Source organism: Taeniopygia guttata, chromosome 3 (genome assembly GCF_048771995.1).
Source record: "Taeniopygia guttata chromosome 3, bTaeGut7.mat, whole genome shotgun sequence".
Lineage (NCBI taxonomy): Eukaryota > Metazoa > Chordata > Aves > Passeriformes > Estrildidae > Taeniopygia > Taeniopygia guttata.
Genome location: NC_133027.1, coordinates 62091788 through 62115506, shown reverse-complemented (window position 1 = coordinate 62115506; position 23719 = coordinate 62091788). Strand labels below are relative to the sequence as shown.

Sequence of the window (23719 nt, the reverse complement as noted above, 5' to 3'; positions counted from 1 at the left end):
TGTTTTTATCCCCAGGAAGTTATATAAATGAAGTAACTGTCAAACTACTTGGACCCAATTACTTTTCTTCCTCAACAGAAAACTCTCAATGCCTTTTTAAATGCACGTTTACCTAACCTATACCCAAAAGGGATTTTTTTTTTTTTAAAGCTCAGATTCAGTATCTACAAAGCATGAGAATCAAAAGGGAAGATTCATCATCAGAGTGAAATCTGTATCTTTTAAGTAAACACTCACACAGAGCTAATGCATTCGCATACAATTAAAGCTAAAGTTATGCATGACTAAACAAGAGAAAGAATGCTGGTGTGGGTTGTTTCCTTTGGATTTTCTTCTTTCCCATTGCCAAGTTTCACCTTACTGCCTTTCCCAAGGAACACAAGGATCTTCAGAGGAAGACAGTAAACTTTTCAAAATAGTCAGAGGAAAGATTGATTTGGTTGAAGGATATCGGTTTCATACACTCTGTACTTCATTTTAGACACTTGGATTTGGGAAAGTAATATGATTGCATTCAGTAGATGATGTGCTACTTAGCTGACAGCTTCTGCTAAATCTGACAAATATAGGTCAGAGTCCTGCAATCAAACTCTGCTCAAGCATGTTTTGCATTTTCTAGACAAAAGTAATAATAAGACAAAAGCATCTGAGGTCATTTCATAACATAATTTTGATGTAAAATTTTATAGTTATCTTAGTTACTTTTTTACTCCTATGCCTAAGACTACTATATATTTAGACAAGCCTATTTCAGTACAATCTTGTTTTAGGTAAATAAGTACTTCACAAAGTACCTCCAGAGCTGAAAGCCCAATATTTACCACATTAAGAGTTTTGGGAAGAGGTGGAAAAGCAGAACAATCAGACAAAAGAAACAACATATAATTCACTCTGATCATTCCCTCTGTAAAACTCAACATCTATACTGAAGGTTCAACATCTGTATTAAACACCTGCTTGTAAACTGTGTAAGGAAAATTCTGCTGCATTTTCTGGTAAGCAGCTTGGCAAGGTAACATCATAATCTTGCAGTGTCAGTTCTCCCCTTGAGCTTACAAAGTCTATTAAAACAAATTACATGAAAACACCTTTTTCAGGATTTCAATTCAGTAGCTTAAGAGGATCAGGATATTCCAGTTCCTTCTTAGATTCAAGGAACATAAGACAGTAGAGTACTTCAGTGTCTAATGCTGCATTGACACCTTAATACATTGTCCATTAACTCTGTATTCTTCACAGACTACATAATAATAGGTTACTATGAAGAAACTATATGTTTTGTTGTTACCTCTATTAGCTAGCTTACAATGAATTTAACAGTTCAGCATCTGCTTGAAACTGACATTACATTTGATCTGAAGCAGATGGATGCACACAACAAACATGAGAGAAAAAGGTTAAAATATGGTATCATATAAAGTATTATCATACAATGCTTCTGAAATTAGGCAATCTAACGATATTTTAATAAAATTCTATCCCAATAACTAAAACTAATATATTACTTTTCACTTACTCTTCTACTGAATGACAGCCTGAAACTAAGATGATGAACATAGAGAAATTACAATATCAGAATACAAAAATTCTATTCCTAGCTATTAAAAGAATTAAATATCTAAATTAAATATGGGAAAATCTAATTACTCAGTGACTCTAAAACCTCAAATATTATCTGACAGATGCTGATTTCATTGGATTGTCAACCTAACAACTCACTACTTGGCTGCTAGATTAAAATGCTGCAAGACTAAAAAATTAAAAATCTGCATATTTAATATATGATTCAGAGATAATATTTTTTCCTGAAATCAGTCTATTTCTTTTCTAAAAAGGCATAAAACAAGATTTACATTACATATGAATATACTTCCTTGTTTATACCTGTACACCGTCACAGCAGAGCTGTTTTACTGCTGCTGCTATTTCTCCTTACATCTACATTTTAATGTATTTATCTTGTAAAAGGGGCTGTGTAGTGCTTGTGCCACTGGTGAAAACACAACATGGAAAGGTTGCTAGGATTATCTATGAGGAAAAAAAAAAAATAACCCACTCATTACATTCCTAGGATGAGGAATTCAATTTATTAATAAAACCTCAAGGCCATAAGACAGTGCAAGGAGATGGCATACACCATTCCAAGAATGTTAAATAACCCTAACACAGAAGTGAGTGGATATATGTTCCACAGTAAGCTTGCAAAAAACAAACCCCTAAAGGCAATCATCATATAGGAACAAATAATTTTACAAATTAATGCACCTGAGAGACATTTAATATGTCAGTTTTATTTTTATTCCCCACAGTCTCAGTACCACAATAATCCTACCAGAATCTATCATTAAGAATTGGAATAAACAACATTTTACTGATTGATAACCCATAAAACAAATATTCCATTCTTTCCTGTCAAATCCCTACTGTAAACAAAGTCCTTAAGCAACTTGCCACAAAAAAAATCCCACAATAATGTGACATTTAGGAGGTCTGCAAACAAACCCAAAATTTCTTCCTCTTCTTCTCAGGAGTGATCAAAGCATAGCACTAGATTTAAGAAATCTCTAACACTTCTTTCTTGTTCTTATCCACATAGACTGAGATATTCTACCCTTAGTATTCTAAGACAGTTATCAATTATCTGCAAAGCCTATCTAGTCTGTTTAATTATCTTGCATGTGATTTTTTATTTCTATTGGATAAGTAGGTAGGAGGCAGTATGATTAAGTTTCATGGATGTTTTGCCCCCTTTAAGAGCAAAATGTCAATAAAATAATATAATTTCCAATCCCTACGATTTTGCTTCAGATGCTAATTGCAGTTAAATACTTTCTGAAGTCTTGTAATCAATGTCAGCAAAAAAGGCCGGAAAGTTATGTTATGTTGATTAAAGCTTGAGAAGCTACAGCTCACATCCCAAAAAAATCCATTAAACTGATTTTTAAGTTGACTGAAGCCAGTAACATAGGTTTTTATAAATCCAACTCACAAGCTTTATTTTGGACTTGCATGTTTACCAATTTTCATTTCAGATTAAGAAATCCATCTCACAGAAAGCAATATGAACCATAAAATGAAGCAAGACACTGCTAGATTCTAAACAGACACTCTAGAGCAATGCAGAGCTGCAAGGATCTGATTACAGACTCTCTTCTGCCAGGCAGTCTCCCACTGGGATGGGGAGCACATATGCTGGGATGTTCTACAATAAGACAGTGTTTCTTATGTAGAGCCTTACAGATGTTGCAGGATTATTCTCTCTCAATGCTTCAACATTTTATCAAATTTTTTAAGCAGAGCATAGCAAGGCATTTACTGTTTAATAACATTCCCTCATGCAATGTGCTCTGTGATTCTTGGATCTGTTGCTTTCCTTGGAAGAGCCAAAAGCCAAACTACAAAGCAATTCCTCTGGGTTGATAGGGAATGTCCTTTATTGCTGCTTCTCAGAACAGTACCCAGATCAGCAAGAGCTTCATCAGACTAAAAGCAAACCCAAGCTTATCTCCTGGAAGACCACATGCAGATGCAGAAAATATCGTTTCAACATTTATTGTTTCTCTTGCTCTGAAGCAGAGCTACAAATAACTGACACCTCACCCATTTTCAAATGAAGCTTCTATAATTACATGGCTATGCCCTATGGAAACACTACTGGGTTTCTCATAGCAACCTTCAATGACTCAGAGAGCCCTGCTCTTACCACAAAATTACTAAGAGCGCTTCATCCATCTTCAACAGAAGAGCTGGTACGTGACTGGCAGAGTCACCACTACCACTGGAAATCCAACAGCTTTATGACATCTTCTCTCTCGAGAAATAAAGTTTTATGGCCAAAGCAGTAGTACATTCCATATACAGTAAGGCAGGATTGCTCCTGTAAAATCTTTCACACCCTATGATGCCTTGAATGCACACACTACAGAGTCTTTTTAGCAACTCTGTCAGATAGATAAGTACAATTCCTTCCCAAAGGCCTGCAAGACAGCAAACTGTTCAAAGAAGCCTATGCTGTAAAAAGACTTCTTAATCTCTGACACCTCAGTGACCCACTCCAGTTTCCCTTCCTAGATCCACTTGGCTCTCATCCCTGGTTTCACTGCCAGGTGCCCATCTGACATCTCCTTGAGTAGCCTCCATTTCCTACAACACAAGATAAATATTGTAAAAAGTGAGAAATATTCTGTGGCTTAGGGATTTAGATTAAATCACTGATGGGTCAGGTGAGTGTTGGAATTTAGCTGAGGAGCAGGCACAAGACTGAGGTGCATAAAGACATTTCAGAAACAGAAAGATGTTAGCTCAGCTCAGCTGCACCATGAGACTTCACCCCTGGGACAGAGCTGAAGCAACTTTCTTAATACTGAAGGGGAAAATGGCATTCTTCATAAATAAGAAGGCAGACTTTAACATTACTGGCTTCCAGTCTGTGGTATGACCCCCGAGTGTAGCTCATCTGATGTTTTCCAGTCTATTTCTATCTTGCTTCAAAATATTTCTGTCCATTTCTAGTCTGCATTCAAAAAATGAATGGTTAAATGACCCTTCCCTCTGGAACAATGTTCTCCAAACTGCCATATATGCCCCACTGACACACAATATATGCATATATAAAACTGCAAGTACACAAGGTACCCTGAAGTGTTTTAAGACCCAGGCTAGAACAAGGCTGACAACAGTCTAAAATCTAATATGTCTCTAATCTCCAACACTGAGGGGGCAACAGAAAAAAATTCCCCCAAAAAACCATTATTTTAAACAATTCCATTTTTGGATTATCTTCCAAACTCACAATGGTATCAAGTTACTTTCAAATGAAACTAGAATTCCATTTAGAGAAATCCAAGGTTTAGAAGATTTAGAGAATGTTACTAATAAAACTACATACTAGATGTTTTGGATTCATATTAATCATGTTTTCCTTTGAAAATTAATTTGTTTTTAAGTAAAAGGAAGAATTACCTGAGGTGACTTTTTAGATGCTAAATCACTACATCAGTAGAAACAGATGATCTCAACATCAATTTTTTTTACATTTTCTAAGAAGAAAACAATCCTTTTCAGTTTCTCCTTGAAGAAAAACCTGACATAAACTATACTGAAATAAACACAAGTTTTTTTCCATGCCTGAAGAAAAGCTGTTTTAAGCTGATCTGCCCCTTCAGCAAACTGAAACCAGTTATTTACCCAGCAATTTCCCTCATTTTAGTGATCTGTGGCACCTTTAAAACCTCAGCAAAAAACATTTAAGCAATACATACTCAATATATACATGCTTTATTTATTATTAAAGCTTCTTTAATTTGACAACTTTTATGAAAGGCTAAATTTACTACAATAGACTAAGACAAAGAAAGTCCTACTTAAAATAGTATCTTTTTATATCCATTTTTAGCCACCCTGTAAATGTTCTCTAACACAGCATAGTAAAAAAAGACTTGGAAATGTTATTGCCATAGGCTCCTCTCCCATTATAGACCCATGGCACTTTCATCACAACACAAAAAGGTCCCAAATCTCAATTGAAAAGTTAATAATAAAGATAAACCAAGCTAAAAAAGCCATATTCTAAAGTGAATAGCATGAGGTACATGCACACATCCTCTTCTAACCATTCAGCAGTAGACCAGGGATAGTGTCTACCAGGTACAGCAGGAGGACACATATTAAAAGGACAAAGTCAGACTTCAACATATTTTGTCTGCTTTACAGACAAAAAAAACCCAAAAACCCTTTGGATGTATTGGTTTTATTTACTTAAGGCTTCAGGGAAAAAATAGTCTTCATAATTCCAATCTCAATATCCACAAGATTTCAGATGGATGGCTATTGCATGAGCAATGCATATATCCAGTCCATAAAAGACTTGCTACATAGAAATTTGTATTTCTACTTCCCCTCATTGAAGGCCACCTACATATGCATGCGACAAGAAAAATTGCAATGGCTATTTGCCAAACTGTGCAGTGTCATATGGCAGTAGTGAGTCAATCTTTAGAAGCTGGCTCCAACCTCATCAGTGGCTGATGTGTTCCCCTCCAGCTGTGAAATCAGGTCAGGACAAGCATTATCCCAGTCATGCAGCTGATGGCAGAGCTGGAGGGAATCCCTCTAAGAGAGAAGCAAAGACAAAAGAAGCAAGCTTCCCTCTGGGAAAATGGCATGAATTAAGGTGATACTGAAAAGAGGCAGGGGGTTCATAAGGTAAAAACAGCACTAGATTAACATATGGAAGTCATGCAGTTTTATTTTGAAGTCATGATGCTAAAGGTCTTGGCCAAAAGGCTCAAATAGGACTTCAGGCATGATATCAATTACCTGGACTGAGTCAACAGGCCAAGAGTCTATACACACATATTAGAGCAACATCAGCCATCTAGTACAAGGGGTGTTTAATTAGCTAAGTAGAGATACAGGGTTTGAGGGGAAGGGAAGTACGAGACTTTGTGTCCTTGACTCTGTGTCAGACTAGTAATAATGTTTGTAAGACACTTTTACACTCAAAAAAACCCCCAAAAAACCCACCACCACCCAAAAACAAACAAAAAAAATCCTCCGACCAAACCCAAACTATACAAAACCAAAGTTACTGATGTAATTTTTTATCAGCATGCTAATGAAATGCCACATTGACATAAGAAATTACATGTTCATAAAATCCACTATGCAAGACAGTCCTGTCTCTGTAAATCAGATACTAAGTTCACACAGGGAGATAGGACTGTTTTATTTAAAATCATTTACCTCTCTTTTATTTATACCTCTTTTATTTAAAATCATTTTCCTCTCTTTTGCTTAATCAGCAATTAAGCAAAAGAGAGGAAAATGCTGAAAAAAAATTTAGTAAGGCAGTGATTCTCTTCATATTATTCTTCTAAAGACTCAACTGATAAAAATATATAATAGGTGTTTGCCTTAAAAAATTATACAGATTACATGCTCCTAAGAAAAGTGTGTTATCCTCATGCTGGATTCTTTCCAGACATATTTTTGGCTACTGCTGTAACCACAAAACACCGCTGGGGGAACAGGACAGAACATGCAAAAATACCTCTCTGACAACCAATACATTTGTCTCAACCCAAAACTTGTGTACCTTTGTTTCATTTTCATTTCTGCATGACAAAAACATGCAATAACAACAAAAAAATAAAAAGAGCAGTAGAAAGCAAGAAGAAATCTTTCCAGATGATCAAGGCCTAGGTTCAGCAAAATATGTCTTAATATTCTCAAGCCATGAACACACCATGATGCCCTGCTGATTGTGGGTATCACCACGAAGAGTCAGGGCATTTGACCAAAGGATGTCACTACGATGTTATACACAACCAATTTCTATGATACAAAGGACCTAACAAGCATTGACAATCAACAATGCTTTTCTAGCTGAGAAAGCAAACTGCTGTGTGTCAGTATTTTCAGGCTTTCCACTGACATCATGCTAAGAAAGAGGCAATTGTCCCAAGGCAGATTTAGACTTATCACCAACATGAGAGAATGCCTTGTTTATAATCAGTAAAAATTTTGAATCTAGAGGGAGACCAAAAAAAAAAAAAAAAAAAAAAGCAAAGACTGAACAAACCTACTTGAGGAAAATCTGTTCACTTTGTTACTAAATACCAGAAAAAAATCTGCAGAAGGTACTGCATGTGAATGAGTGCTAGAGCAAAAAATTCACAATTTGAAATATCTCATTCATTAAGCCTTTGATCCTTCAAATAGTAGAGAGTACGATCCAAAAACCTTAACATCAGAAGGGAGACTATGGCTTTCAGAGCAGTGACTATACACCATTTTTTGTATAAATACTGTTTTGACCAGAGTTCTGGGCCTGAAATTTTCTAAAACGGTGAACAAAAGGTCTCTGGCTCTCAGTTCACAGCAAGTGTGCTGCAAAGTGCACTAGAGAACCTAATGCTGCAAACAAGCTGTGCACTTCTTTGAGTTTCATTTGGTATAGAATCCAGCATCTCCCCCAACTTCTCCCCCCCTGTCATCACTTATTCCACTTTAAAACAGACAGCTTTGAAATATCCTGCAAGAAAAGCTTGAAAGAGAAGACCTGAGTACTATGGTACAGGCCATCTAACAAATATCACAGTCTAGAGAGCAAAAACCTTAACAGTTTCACTTTGAGGATCTGTGCACACTATCGTCCACATAGCCACAGGAGCCTGTCCTGAAAGAACAACTCAAAAATGCAGAGAGAAAAAGGAAGAAAAATGACAGTGCTATCATCTTCTGATGAATTTAAATCCCTGAGAGATCCCTGAATTTACTTGTTACTCAAAGAATATAAGCAAACCTGCAAAGGCAAAGAATAAGTCCCTCAAAAAATAGAAAGAAAAAAGGATAGGTGAACAAGACGTGGACAGAGAGGTAACAAGTAGCTCAAGGTGAGATACACAGGAAGCTTCCCATCACAACTTGAGAAACATAGTGAAGAAAATTATCACAAAAGAATGTGATTCTCTTCATTGCATTTTTCATGGCATGTTTCATTTGTTCAGGCAAATTTCTAAATAAACATTTGCACCTAAATACCCACAAACCACAAAAAAAGGACCTTCTTGACTTTTCCTACTCCTCTGTGTGACCCAAGGAATTTTATATTTGCCTCTCTGCCTGGAGTACAGTTCTCTTCTTCACAAGGTCTCTGCCTATATCCAGGTACAACAGCAGGCTGTTAACAGTGGACTGTGTGAGAGCAAGCCTCATACCTGTATTATGAATTTACATCTTATTGACTCTGAAAAGAATACCAGTTTAATGTAAGTACTCATCATGTATAATCCAAAGACAGTGCTGTGTGGAACTTCAGACTACATAACCCTAATGTTTCCTTTTCATCTTAACATTGACATTGATAAATTATACTTTGCATATTGTATACGACACTATCCAAAAATAAATCTGGGGCATAATAGCTGACTTAAGTATTAAAGAAAATTGCATCAGAAATTAGCAGTCTCTTCTCCAGAAACAACCCTAAACAGGTAGGCTAAGACTTTCCAACAAAAGAGCATCCCTGCTTTATTTGTACTGCTTGAGTAAATACAAACATTGCTAAAGGACTGTGAAAATGAAAACTCCCACAACCTTACATAAATATCTGCAGCCAAAAAGCATCTCTATGAATAAAGCTGAATACTCCACAGATATGTTTTCTATTACATAGGGGTGAATAAAATGCACTAACCTTTTTTCACAAATACACCCTTACCAATGAATGAGTGATAAAGTCTTGTCATTGCTAACTCCCAAAACTCCCAACACACAGTACTCTAAGCAACAGTGTGGACCCTGTGATTTACTGTCTGCTACAAACACATGGAGTTTTTCAACACAAGTGCACTTCAGGGGATAGGTTCAAGTACATACCCTATCTGGGTACCTCATCCAGCCTGCACTTTTGCCATTATTAGTAATATTTTGAAGTATTGTAACTTCAGCAGCATTGTTCTGATGGTTTACAGACATTAAGTGATAAGCCAAGAGTTCACAGTCTCAATAATCAACAAGAACATCAGGAAATAAGGAGTTGCATAACAGTATTTATAATTTCACCTGCCCCATTTCAGGCCCCTCTCTTTCTGCAACCTTTTTAGCTTAAGGTGTACCTAGACTAGTCATCTTCAGTTGAGTGAACATTTGGCTCTATTCCAACTACACCATGATTTCTTTTAACATGACCCTGATATTGTGAACCCTTTATCCAGTGTCCTAAGAGTGCTCTATTAGTGTCAGTGAGTCTAAGAAAAGCAGTAAAATAGCATTATTCCCATTATACTGCTAAGTAAAGAACAATTTAAGCATCTCAAGGCAATAAAGAAGCTTACGGTAGAATTGAGAGAGAAGTACTGGAGTTCTGTCTCCTAGTCTGCTGCTGTAATCATCAACTAGTGCACAAAAAAAAATTTAGGTGTTACTTTAGACTGACATAGGATGGATTTGGTTTTTTTCTAAATCATCATTTCATCAGAACAACCATTTGCATGAGGATGCAATTATTTTTTAAGTTGTTGTACTCACATGCCGGCAGCTTCCGACAACCTACTTCACCTTTCCAACCACAAGACTCACAAGTAAACACCAAACAAGCTGAGGCAGAACCTCAAAACACACCCTTAGGAATTACTGGAATACCTGAGGTTACCTAAAGATAAGCGTGGCTTCCTTTACAAAAACAATTCTGAAATCTGATCCAGAGGATGCATGTATTTATCTATTTTGATGGACTGGAAAAGAAGCCAAAATTCCTTAGGATGTCTCAAATGAAGGTAAAACTCTGAATCTAAAATGAAGTAAAAACAGGGCAGAAACCTTCTCTAAAAATAGATCTTGCTGTGCAGCCAAGTATGCCTGCATGCAATTGTTATTTATTTTTAAATTGGAGTAATTTTCCAGGTAGGTTTTTAGATCAGCTAACAGAATAAGGAGTATTAAAACTAAACAAAAGAAACCCCCAAGATTTCTCATTTCTATAAAGATCATATTTGCTAAAAAGATGTAGAGGAAATCAGGAAGGAATAAAAATGCAGTTTCTTGCCTGGCATTCCACAGATTCACAAAATTGTGAATTTCAATGAAGGCAAAGAGTAACAATACCAACATCCAGGAAATGTGGTCCTAACTCAACCAGAAAGACTGGAAGAAACCGCCCTAACCATTGAAAAATAATTTGAAATCAAAACCATAACAAACAACAAATGAAAATACACATAAACAATACACCCCCCATGCCCCAAGCTCACAGCCTAATTAAGAGCACAAACTGAAAGAACTCATCAATCAACTCCTTAGCTCTCCAGTGCTTTCTCCATTAAACCTACATCTCCTCAAGCCTATTCTTATCAAGTGTTATCACCCCACACGTGGATGGGTGCACTTAAAGATGTCATTAGGGACAATCAAAACAGAAACAAAACTGAACAATGTCAGCACTTAAGGATTTTCCATTCAGTCCTTCCACACTAGTCCTGCCAGTGAAGAAGACAACAACCCAGATCTCTTAGGATACTCCAAGGCAGAAAAGTTATTCACAGCTTGAGCAAGTTCTAGGTTCAGAAAGCCTGAGATCTTGTCTCCACAACAACAAAACAAAGCACAAGTAAATGTAAGTGGAAACAGACAGTTGCACATCACTATGGACTCATGATATTTGTCAAAGCTGTGACAACACCGCTGGAGGCAAATCAGTATGATCCAAATCCTCACAATGTATCTGTCCCATTGTATTTTTTTTAACAAAAAGTAGCAAAAGTAGCAAATCTCCTCCTGAAGGCACTATAAAAATTTTATCATTTCCCATGCAAAGATCATTTGATTGTTTCAAGAGAATTTTCATTTTAAAAATGCTGGCTATTTCTTGGTTTCCCTGGCATCTTTGGATGATAAGGATGGACACAAATTCAAATCCAAAGCAGGGAACAAAGTTTCCCTAGTATTTCCGGAGCTTTAACAAGTAATACTATTTTAGAACTGCAAGAGCTTGCTCTGGCACCACAGCACCAGATAATCAAATCACAAATATTTTCTCTCCAAGCCACCAGAAATATTTAAAGCAAACTCTGAAGGGAGAAGGGGAAGACAACTAACCAACCTTTGGAACATCAACTGCCTATGACAGAGACAAAAGACTTTACTGTTGCATTGCATGGATATCTTTTATGAGATGTTGCAGCATTAATGGTCACTTTTAGCCCAGAACAACTACCATTCAGGTTATCTGCTTTCTGAATTAATAACTGAAAAACAGACCAATACAGTACTGAAAATGAAATTGTATTTTAAGAATTTTCTATACATCCTCTTCCTCAACTCTCAAGCTAAAACATCACTCTTTCTTCAGTGGTTTCTCATTTAAATCCTTGAAAAAAGAGCAATTTCCAATTCCTTTATTAATAAAAGTGAGTAAAAGTGAGTACTAGTTTGTGGGGGGGTCGGGGGGGGTAGTCCTCTATAACTCCTTAATAGGATTTAAAAGATACCATGCAAAAGCCACAGCTGCCAGTCTCTAAAATCCTTTCTTTTAAAAGTCATCATGAATCCTACCTAAGAGTCAACATGGTTATTAAATTCTCATACTGCTTCATTTCACCCCTGCTGCTGCACCTTCACCATCTCTCTGTCATCCATGTATTGGTTATTCATCCATCAGATATGGGTATTTTTTGACAGGATATCTTTTCCTAAAAGACACAGTCAGCAATTTGCTACTGCAAAGTATATAATATACAGTTCTCATGATAATATGTGGATGACATGTGAGAGTATACCTCATCTTTGCTGGTTTACTTATGTCTTCTCTCCATGTCCATCTCCTCTGTAGAAGAGCATTCCAGCACCTTTCTAATCAGACCTGCAGCATGCAGGCTGAGGTGCTTTCAAGAAGATGCTGCCACTGCACTTACCCAGCATGAGCCCCTGAGGCCTCTGGGAGGAGGCACTAATACTGTACAGGCACACTCCTAGCACAAGTACTGAGCTCAAATTATACTTTTTTATGTAGTATACTTTCCTCAATCTTATTACAGGTCCAGTGAACAGACTTTCAAATTCAAAAATTCTCTTTGCAACACCAGAAAATACCTTCTATTGGATTTAATACATGTTCCACAGGGTTATTCTACTGGTGTAATGGAAGACAATGTCTCCTCAGTAGGCTGGCAAAATCTGGAAGGAATCCACTTCTAAAAGGTCTGTAACTTGGAGAAAAAGGACTTCATCCTATGATTTGTATTTGCTTTTAATGGAACCCTATTGCTGCATCAAAGCTTTGGCTGTTGAGAGAAACAGACTAATTCCTGCTCATTATGCTCATAATGTTACAATTCACACTAAACTTCATATAGGTATCTTCAGAAGAACCATATGCCTTCCCCCACTGCTGTAATCTATTTTTAATCTATTTTATATATTCATCTCCACTTTGGAAAAACAGCAAATGGTTTCAAACTGCATACCTGTAACATGAGCTGGTTTAATTTTATCCCTTGATCATTCATGCAAGTTAGCAGATTTTCACTGCATAGCTTCCCAGGTCAATATAAAATACAAATTTATTTATTTAATGCTCTCCCAGAATTCAAACACTTTAATTGCTATAGCCAATTGAATTCATAAACACTTACTGGACAATGGAAGCTGTAGCCCCATTTTCTGATGACAAATGAAAAAAATAAATACATATATACTTGTGCCATAAAGCATCAAACTTTAAGCATCAAACATCATTAATGATCTTCTAACAAACCCTACCAGATAAGAGAAGGAAGCAGAAATCCTAACCAGGGATAAGTCCACATCAAACTAGAAAAGCTCTCAACAGACTCCAGTCCAATCCAAGGCAGGAAATGCAAATCAAACCCATTTAACTTACATCATTATTTCTTTACAGATTAAGTGAAAGCTAAAAAATTATTTTTAACAGAGTAAGTGAATCTTAATTTTTAAGATTTTTTACAGATTAAGTTCCTACTGACCACAGGAAAGAGCCATTTCATTTACATATTGTTATGTTTCCAAATTATTCAGGAATGTATTTTTTTCTGAATGACTACTGGGACAGGATACAACCAGTCTTCTACTATACAACTATAGAAAGCTCTTCTAAAACCTCAATCAAAACTTTCTTCAAACTTATAAACTTGGAAATTACTTTCCACAGGCCAGCTTTTTGTGCTCACAATATTTCTTCAGATAGAATTCATATACAGTAGATAGGAATGCCACAGTCTTTACAAAAAGATACATTATTAAGACCAAAACTTGCTATAGCATTTCTCAGGTTCCATGTTAAGATGAATGGAGTTTACTCAAAGTGAAAAGAACTTCTATGAATAGTCCTTTCTTTATATTTCACAGTAAACAGGAAATTTGCATACAAGGCCTGTGTTCTCATGGAATGTTCTCATCAAGTACTCAACTTTATCCATAAAAAGTTCCTTATCAAATTTTACAAATTAAAAATAACAGGGTTTTACATCAAGCAAATTAAAGGCATGGAGGATTGTAACTCTTAAGCTGGCAACAGAGGAACTAAAAACGGACATGTTAAACTTTTGCCTTTCTTGTGTCACAGTATGCTGCAGATGCTAAAGCTATCAAGGGTTCAAAAAAAAAAGATGGCATCAATTCACCACAACTATTAAAACCCAAATGATTAAGTACCATCTGCCCACAAACCCCTAAACTGCACCCTGCTAGAGCCCAGCGACACTTCCCTTCAGACATCCAGCTATTTGTACACCCTATCATACTCTGCCCTGGGCATCTGCTATCATTCACTGTTAAAAACAAGATACTGATGTAGAAACACCTCTGGTCTGAGCTGATATGCCATTCATAGGTCCATATTTTTGTGCCTGGGAAAAAAGAAGGTACAATATCTAAAGCTGGTTCAACACCTACACTGCTCAAGTCCCTCATTTCCAAACACTATGTAGGGCACTTGTATGGCAGCCAAGATATTTATATAGTAACAGTTCTTAATATACTTACATGACTCGTGAGAGTTGGGGAAGACACCACAAGTATGTAACTCTTCCTCCTTCTTTAGCTGAATTCACTCCCCCTTAAAACTTTTGCTTAACACTTAAAATAGCTTTATGAGTAACATTTCTTTCTATTTTTACACAACAGTAACTATTATCCATACCCTCTATGATCTGCAAGACAGGATTTGTGTTAGTCAATCTACCTTCTGTGTATTTTAATCAGATTTTAAATAGGTAGATCTCTAGGGTTGTGTTTCATTTTTTAGTTATTTACAACTGAAAGGATTTCATAAAAGTCATCCCACCATTCCATTAGAATAGAGAGATCTGTTCTTTATAAAGCAGAGAAAGCAATAACATTGCTACTAATGCTTGCATGCTCAAAAGATCAAGGTTCCCATTGTATTAGATACCGCATCCAAAAGAGAATAAAAGTGAGAGTGCTTTCTCCCTCATTTAAGAATTTTGTTAGTTATGGTCTTTCTCCATCTAAAGTGTTTCCTGTGGACTGTGATCCATCACAATCACAGCAGGCAGTCAACCTTTGCTTTTCCCAATAACTTTACTTGCTACTTATCTTCAAAAACACTGCTCTTCTGTCATATTCTTGCTATACATGCAGACGGATTCTTTTCTTGCATATTGCGTCCAACATTTATGGCTCCTTTTCCTGTCTTTTGTCTGCTTAAGCGGTACCATAGACCACTGGTAATTCTCTTGCACCAATTCTCTTTAAATGGCTATATGCATGGATTTGGCCACCTTTGAAATTTACTGTTCAAACTAGTGAAACAAGAGAAAATTTTATTTAGAAAACAGTTCAGCTGCTAGATACTTGCTTCAACAAATATCCCATTAAAAGAGTGTTTTCAAAGGAGAGGTATCTACTCCATGGCACATACAAAGCAGAGGACGAACTGATAGGATGGATTGATGTATTTGGACATGCTACATCTTTCTTATTCTAATGGAAGAGCGAGCCTTCGAGTTAATGTTTTGCAAAGAGTATTTTGCACTAGACAAGGAAGTTGGAGACTAATCAAACCCAGGGCACCAGGAAAGTGTATGACTATCAGCTGGGTCTGTTAGCTCTCAAACTATGCAGAAGGCAACAAAAGACCTCCACACTACACAGCCCAGCTTTCCAGCGGGACGTTCTCCAGACCAGATCTGATATCTTATAGCTATCAAGGATATGGCACAGAGTAATACTGAGGCCTTTCACGGGTGTGAGCACAAAGTAAAAACTATTATTGTGAACCATTTAAAAGATATTAAAGTTTTAAATACTGTAAAATTATGTAAACAAGGCATTAATAAAAATTATACAACAGAGAAACAATGGTTCAAATAATAAAAACATAGATCAAAACAAGAGTCACACAAAAACAATGGGCACAGCAACAGGCTGTTTCTTGAAACTGGACTTCTCAAAACATTTCTTCTTGGACCTTTTTCCAAATAACCCAAAACCACACAAATCGAAGTGAAATCTAAATGCAAGTCTGGCAACAAGAAGGCATTGTTTCTACAGAGAGCCAGCTGAAATCACTGTCCACACCTGCCCATCTTCTGACAAACATTTTATTACAGTAGCTAAGCCTTTGTTCTCTTTAATAAAAGGTTTATGACTTAGATCTAAATTATACAAGCTTCTGTTTCTTGACAGCATTACACTGTCTAGGAATACAGTTCCCATATTATTTAGCATATAGTACACTATACAGTTTTCAAAATATAATTTTTCCATTATTAAATCTACCATACATTTCCTAATCTGTATTTTATCCCTAAATGACAATGATCTAATATATTATCTTGAATTTTTAAAAAAACACCAACCTTTTGTTCTATTTTGCCAACTATCAACCCATCATAAGACCTCAAGTCCTAAAGTAATTATGAAAATGCACTAATAATGTGCTTAGTGATAATTAACTGCACATCCCAACTGATAGAGACAGTTAGAAAATAACTTAAAGACGTGTACTTCACAGCCCTAGCATCAGAAGTTGTTCTGCCACCAGATGCATTACAAAAATGAGACACTAATAGTGACTCAAAAAAATGAAATATTCTGTACCATTTCCACCAATTCTACCATAGTAGAAATGAAGCAAAACACCTAAGATATGAGGATGATGGCCATGTAACTCACTCATTCACACACTTTTTTTTAATACTGATAGATATCAAGAGATATCATACAGACAAAGTCTGAGCAGTCAACCTCCCTGGTGACTGAACTAGAGATGTGCACCATTAGTACCTGACCACCTTAACAGGAACTGTCCTTGAAGCATTTTCCAGCTCATCAATGAATTTAGTTAAGCTTTCAGCAAGGTTTCTTCTGACATTAGGAAGAGAAGTCTGTCCTCCATAAAGCATAGGTTTAGCTCCCAACACTGGCATGGAAGGTCTGGTATGAAATTACTTCAGTCCTCATTAAATGAACAACAGAAACAGAAAGGTGAGTTTGTTGGGGTTTTATTGTAAAAAAAAGAATGAAATCAAAAAGTCTGATTTTATTATTAGAGCTTCTCATAGCAATCACAGCAGACAATGATCTCTTTATGAGCACTAGATTACATGATAATAATTACCCTAAGATAAGAAGAGAATAATTACACTGAATTATTTTGCAAGGTGCTTTGAGACCTACTAATGAAAAGCAATGCCAAAAGCTGTGTATTATAAGAATGCTTAATAACTACATAAAACAAGTACAACTTTTTATAAAGACTAGAAAGTTCAGCTGAATCAATTTTTTGTGATAAAAATTAATCAGCTGCATGACAACAGCTTTCTTGGTAAAAGTTCACAACAGAACCATTTAAATCTATTCATTGCTTTACTGAAGGAAATACAATTAATATTTTAAACTGTCCACCACGGGCTCAGTATAGTTCAACATAGAACAATGAATGTGTTAAGGGTTTTACAATAAACACCTGTTGACTAGGTGAGAAATCCAGTCTGTTGTCAGAAGCAGTGATGCAATGCACAAAAAAATAAATTGTCTTTCTATGAAAATCATTCATAACAATTATAGTTGTCAGTTTTCTGAGCTATTTTTAATCTTATAAATAGCTATCTATATATACTATCAACCCACTACCTCCTTTCAGCCCCCAAGAAACTGCTAATGACCTTCTTACAAAATTCCATTGGGGGCGTGGGGGAATATGCAGTTTTTTGAAATAGCTCTACTTTGCCTGACATTCCCACTGCCTGTGAAAAATGAGGCCCACTCGTGCAAATGTTCCTTATAAGAGCAATCAGGTTAGGAACTACTGGCGTGAAGCTATTTCTTGAATTAGGATTACAGGATCAAGCTGACAGCTAGCATCCCCGGGGATCACCATGATTTTGCTATTGTGGAAAAATCTGTGATGGTATCTTCAACATAACTTTACCAGAAATCTTGACACAATAAGACAACAATTTAAGTCTTTAAGCTTAAATATAAACAGTTAAATGTTAGGGCTTCATATGATCATCTCCAAAGCTGTCAATATTGTATTACGGTAAAACACTTGCTATTTTGACACAGCTTTTACTAGACTTCATTTTATTAAACAGTTACTTTAAGATTTAAATTTTGCAAATTATTTGTAAAAACAAATATTAAGAAACATTTTTTTTTAATTTACAGTTTTCATTGGTATAGAAAATATCCATTTCAAATACCCCTTACCTATTCAAAACACAGGATGTTGCTCATGAATCAGTAATCCTTGGACAAGCAAATATAATCCTGGCAAAATGAAACTACCTATGACAATAATATGACTGCAATTATATTTTTTTAAGATAAACATTTTCTATTAAAAGCCTTTGTTTAGTTTTTGTTTGAAAAACATGTATATCTAAGCCATTGGCAAAAAAGGACTCTTAAATACAAAAACATCACATTTGACTCAGGCAATCCCTTAACCTCAAATTGCTGGAGGCCTGGCTGGTTTCCCAAAGAATCACAGCACGCTCACCCTGTTGTTATGGTGTTTCCTAAGCATCTGCTATGTGCCACTTGCAGAAACGGCAATCCAAACAAGACAGACCTTTGATCTCACCCCATACAGCTGTTTTTAATCGCCTGTTCTAATGTCTCGGTCAAATTTAAGCACTGAACTGGTAAACGATTCCTGCACTTTTTCGGAAACCTTTAGGAAGCCAAGGTGCTGGAACACGTTCGCACACAGACGCTTACTGAAAGGCACGACGAGAAGACACAACACAAAGAATGAGAAGGAGTTGCGCTCCTGAGGCGGATCTCTGCACATCGCGGGGCGCGACTCCGAACCGTGCGCTCCCCGCCACCCCCAGCCCGCTAAGGCGGGGGCACGGGGGAACGTAGGGGGAAAGGGGAAAAAAAAAAAAAGGAGAAAAAGACAACAATATTTACAAATGGCAGCGCGACGGGCGGTGCACGGAGAGTCACAGGTGATGCCGGAGCCAGCGCTTCCCTCCCCGCCGCCGCCCGGGGCTCCCGGACCCCCCGGCCGCTCCCGGGCCCCCGGGGGAGGGCGGCAGCACCCCCGCCCCGCGGCCCAAAGCCGCAGGTGTACGGGCAGGACGGGGGCTCCAGGCAGCCTCCCGCCCGCCTTCCCGGGGCTCATCCCGGCCGGCGCCCGCCGGGAGCGGGGGAAGCGCGGCGGGAAGGACGCGGCTCGCGGAGAACGCGCACGTCCCGGCGGCGCACCGGGACCCCCTCGCCCCCAGAGAGCGGGACCGCCCTGCCCGCGGCCGGCGCCCACCGCAACAAAAGGAAAACAGCCCCGGAGCCGCCCGCGGCCCCGCGCAGCGCCCGGCCCATCCCGCCCCACCTCCCGCACTCACCTCGCCGCGGCAGCGGCGGCAGAGCGGGCGGCGACCACTCGCGCCCGCGGGCTCCCTCCCTCCCGCTCCCTGTTCCCCTCCCTCCTTCCCTGCCCGCCCTCCCGGCTCCGTCTCTCACCGCTCCCGGAGCGGCGGCGGCGGCGGCTGGGCCCGGCTCCCCCGCCACGTGACCCCGCCACGTGACCGCCGCCCTGCCCGGCCCGGCTCCGCCCCTGCCGGCAGCCCGGCCGCGCCGGGATGGGCCGGGATGGGCCGGGATGGGCGGCGGGACGCGGCCGGGACACACCGCAGCGCGGCTTGGAACAGCTCGTCTGACGGGGAAACAGCCGCCAGCACGGCCTGTGTCCCGCCAGACCAGAAACCGCAACAGCGGGCGTGATGTGACAGCAAAGCGCTGGGAGCGAGCTTGCCCCTCCTGCCTTCGGGGCTGAGAAAGAAGGAAAGGATGTTGGAGCCAATATCTGGGGCATCGAGCCCCATCGCGTACTTCACACTTCTCCCCGCAAGAATAACAAGCGCTGTATTCCTGCGTTTTTGACTCACACCAGACGCCACAGCGAGCGAAAATTAACTGTGCTCACCAGTGTTCTATGCTAAGTGTAACCTTTGCTCCCAGAAAATAATGCTTACAGTAATGGGCCAAGGGGGTATCTTGTCGGAGGGAATACCTTTATCCTTCAAACTTGGAAATTCAGGATACAATCCAGATAGCAACACTACAAAACCTGGGAGAGCCTCGGTAAAAGCAAACTCCGTGCTCTGGTATCACATTCAATGCACATTCACTATCTTCAAAAAGGAGTAACAAAATGCCTGAACATAAAAGGTGTGAAACACTCAGAAATTTAAGGAAAACTCATACAAACTGCAATTATCAGCTCTAGAAAAGCCATCCGACAAAAAGTACATGGGGAGCAGGAAGTGAAAAGGCCCTATCCCCTGCTGGCTTTAGTAATCAAAACTTACAGACCATTTCAGAAACTGAAAAGGTAAATATTTTTCACACCCTTGCCCAAAGCTTCATAAGGATTTTATCTTACAGCCTATAGCAAGAAGGGGCCAAACTTTGTGCCAGAGGACCTGCTACATGTATAAAAATCTGAAAGACTGAAGCTTGAGATAATGTGTTAAGAGCTGGGTATACATTTTGTCTGTTAATAAAATTCTCATTTATGAAAAAAGTTGCTTTTTTCTTAAGGTTTTCAGTTGCACTACACAGCTAAACCCTGGGACACCTCTTAAAAGATCCTATAGCTAAATAAATTAAAGCTGTCCATTTCTGGTTGCATTAGAGTTGTTATCAACTGGTGAGCTGTGAAGAACAGGTTCTTCCCTGAACTGCCCACTGGACATCTTCACAAGATAGCCACCACCACCACTGGTAAGCTTATATTTCACATATTTCAGTAGAAAATTTTGAGGAGCCAGAATAGTTCAAACCACTTGTGGCTTGACTCAATCCTTGTGTCTGACTTCAGCTGTCTGTGTCTTAGCTCAATTCCTAGTTTACTGGCCATCATAAGAACTAAATTTAGGTAGGAAAGGAAAAAAAAATCAGAGAGGTTTGCAAAACACCACTGCAGCTTTAATTGCCTTTGTAATCCTGTCCTCTTCACCCCGGGCACATTAACTGTGGCGCAACAGTGTTGCCCTCAAGTCCCTTCTGAGCTGCATTAGAGGTTGCGGGTGGTTCATAATCAAAAGAGAAATCTGTTTGGTAGTTGCTCACCAGCCTCTACACACCATGACTGTGACTGAATACCTTTCAGGAATCCCATCCATTCTACACCCTGTGTTGAGGAGGGAAGGAAAATACATGGAAAAATGTTTATTCCATCTCACTCTATCAAAATAACACATTTGTCTTCCAAAAATTAATTTACATAGATGCACAAGAGTCTCAGGAACTAGAACCAGATACTTCAGGTGTTTAAACCTTGCAACAGAGGAACAAGTCCCCATCTTTTTCATCTGCATATATGAATCAACAAGATCTTTTTCCATGCTGGGGATAGACTACAGCATTCCTCCATGTGCAGAAGGGAAACTACAGCAATCTCAGATTAAATCCATAATCTGAGTGAGTGGATACCCAGGGGTATCCTTACAGATCAGATAAAGCCTCGTCTTCCAAAGTGGAAAGAGAAGTTAAAATCTCTACTATTTATAGCAACAAATCATGGTCTTGCAACTTGCCTATGGGACACTGTTGCTCTATAAATGCAGCAGGAGATCACACTTGGGAAAATACTGCTACTGTATTCCATCAGGTTTGTGAAACTACTTTGTACTTTTTTGAACGTTTTTTTACTACGACTAAAGGTACTTCTCTAGGATAATGAAGCATTTTAAAGCATACTTAATTCACACTTCACAATATTTTTGAAGATATATATGAAACATATAAAACCCAAAGGAAATAGACAACCTTTTCCTTCACTAACCCACTCATCCCTTCCTCCTCCAGTCTACTAAGTCTGACCTAAAGTACCAGTTCATTTGATTATGGTGCTAACAGTATAAACATTTAAATAATCCAAGTGCATCATTTAATGCAACTTCAGCAATATAAATTAATAGAAACATTAACCTAAAATTATGTTATTAAAAATCATCATCTCCTGCACCATTGTTAATTTTATTGCAAAGTCTAAGAACCCCACTTCTTTTTGTTTAATTTGGATTTCTGATTGTTTGTTCAAATGCTTTGGTTCTTCTCAGTTCTTAGTATTACTGACCTAAAGAAAACTTAGTTACTTAGCCAATTTGACAGGATAATAAAGATCAGTCAAGCACAGAAAAGTTTGTAATTTTTGTTATTGGAATATTGTGAATTTAAGGTCAACAGCAAATACACATGTTCTTTCAGAATGAACTCATCTCTGTTTCAATCATAACCAGGCCTATGCTTCTTCATTTTACCCAGCTGTGAGAGGAAGCAGCTACTTTAGTATCTGTCCATTTCTGTAGTCCATTAGTCCCATATTCACAACCCTCTAAGAACCAAAGGCTAGCCTCTTCTTCAGAAAGACTTGTAATATTTCCTATCTTTTTAAAGGCAGACACCTTTAAAAAACACTAGTAATGACCCTCACGAAGGCAGATGATAAATCCCATTTGTCTACAAGCAACTGCGCAAAATTTTTTGAACGTCTTATTGGTTTTAATTTCAAAAACCATGAGAAAAGAATCTTCAGCTTACCTTCCTTGTTCTGCCCAGTAGCACATCTCATATTTTTCTTATCAGGTAAAATATTCACACTCTCTTACCTTTTTTTTTTTTTTTCTTTTTTTTTTTTTTTATTGTAGACACTTTCTTCCTATTTCACTTCAGTTTTCATTTCTTCACCTTTCACAAGCTCACTTTGTTCATGTTCACTTATACTTGGGACAGAAAACAAAGCACAGGACTTTGTTGCCTTCCAAATTCAATCAACATTAGCACTGCAAAGAACAGAACTGTGAATGCCATGGGCTTTGTGTTCCCAGAACTGATGAGCCAATAGTTCTCTATCTCTTAATTAAATATAATCTCATTAAATGTAAAGCCACAGGTGGTTGGTTATTTAATAATAGAAGTTTTTCATATGATTCATGAGAAAGGGAAAGTACATCTGAAAAATCAAATGTAACCATTAAGATCCTCTTGAATCCATTACTTTAATATGGAGCTTTTTTGTTTGTTGGTTTGGGATTTGGTTTTTTGGTTTGCCTAGGGTTTTTTAAGTATCATTATGAAGCAGCTCTTCATAACTAATCCCATCCTAAAGACAGTTTCATTTAAGATGCAGATCTACTAAATCCAGATTACTATGGAATAACAAAAAATTTCTACACAAAAAAACAACAAAAAAGTGCTTGCATCTTTAAGGTGTAATCATTAGCAGGTAAGCAAAAAAGTGTTTAGTGTTGGCATGTGATTAAATCCACACAAAACTTAGCAATACCTTCGAGTTCAACAAGCTCAATTCATCTATGTATGCTATAGAATCAAGAAACCTAAAACTAAAATTAAGGTATGTCTTTATTTCACTCCAGCTTTTTGGTCCTTCTGGAAATAAAGGGAAGCAGAGAATTGCCAAAATATCCTAAATTAAAAGAAACAGAAAAATTTCCTTTATAGGTCATAAAAAAAAAAAAAAGGCACATAGAATTCACCTTGCAGAACACTACATTTTACAGAACCTAGAATAGGTACTGAAGGGTCTTGCAATGCAAAAGCTGCTTTTGTAGATGCCTCCATTATTCTACTTTCCTCCTTCACCTCTGTCTTGATTTACAGCATGAATGACTGTCCCATTTTTAATGCATTAGAGAGTTTCCTATGCTAAGTTGCTCCCTTTTTTCGCATGCAAATCTATCACTCCTTCCACAAAGAATGC

At 38.0% G+C, this 23719-nt stretch overlaps 1 protein-coding gene across 3 annotated transcripts in view; it reads right to left on the bottom strand.

Moving 5' to 3' along the window:
• Positions 1-19855, bottom strand: part of TULP4 (TUB like protein 4) — a 149247-nt gene extending 129392 nt beyond the window's left edge. The window contains exon 1 of one of the 3 annotated variants that reach the window (XM_030269537.4): positions 19456-19855. The gene's annotated coding sequence lies outside the window, so the exon portion shown is untranslated. Of the gene's footprint in view, positions 1-18903; positions 19280-19337 lie in introns of those variants that run through there. The other 2 variants (XM_032747558.3, XM_041715194.2) reach the window with 2 other exon arrangements.
• Positions 19856-23719: the final 3864 nt, after the last annotated feature.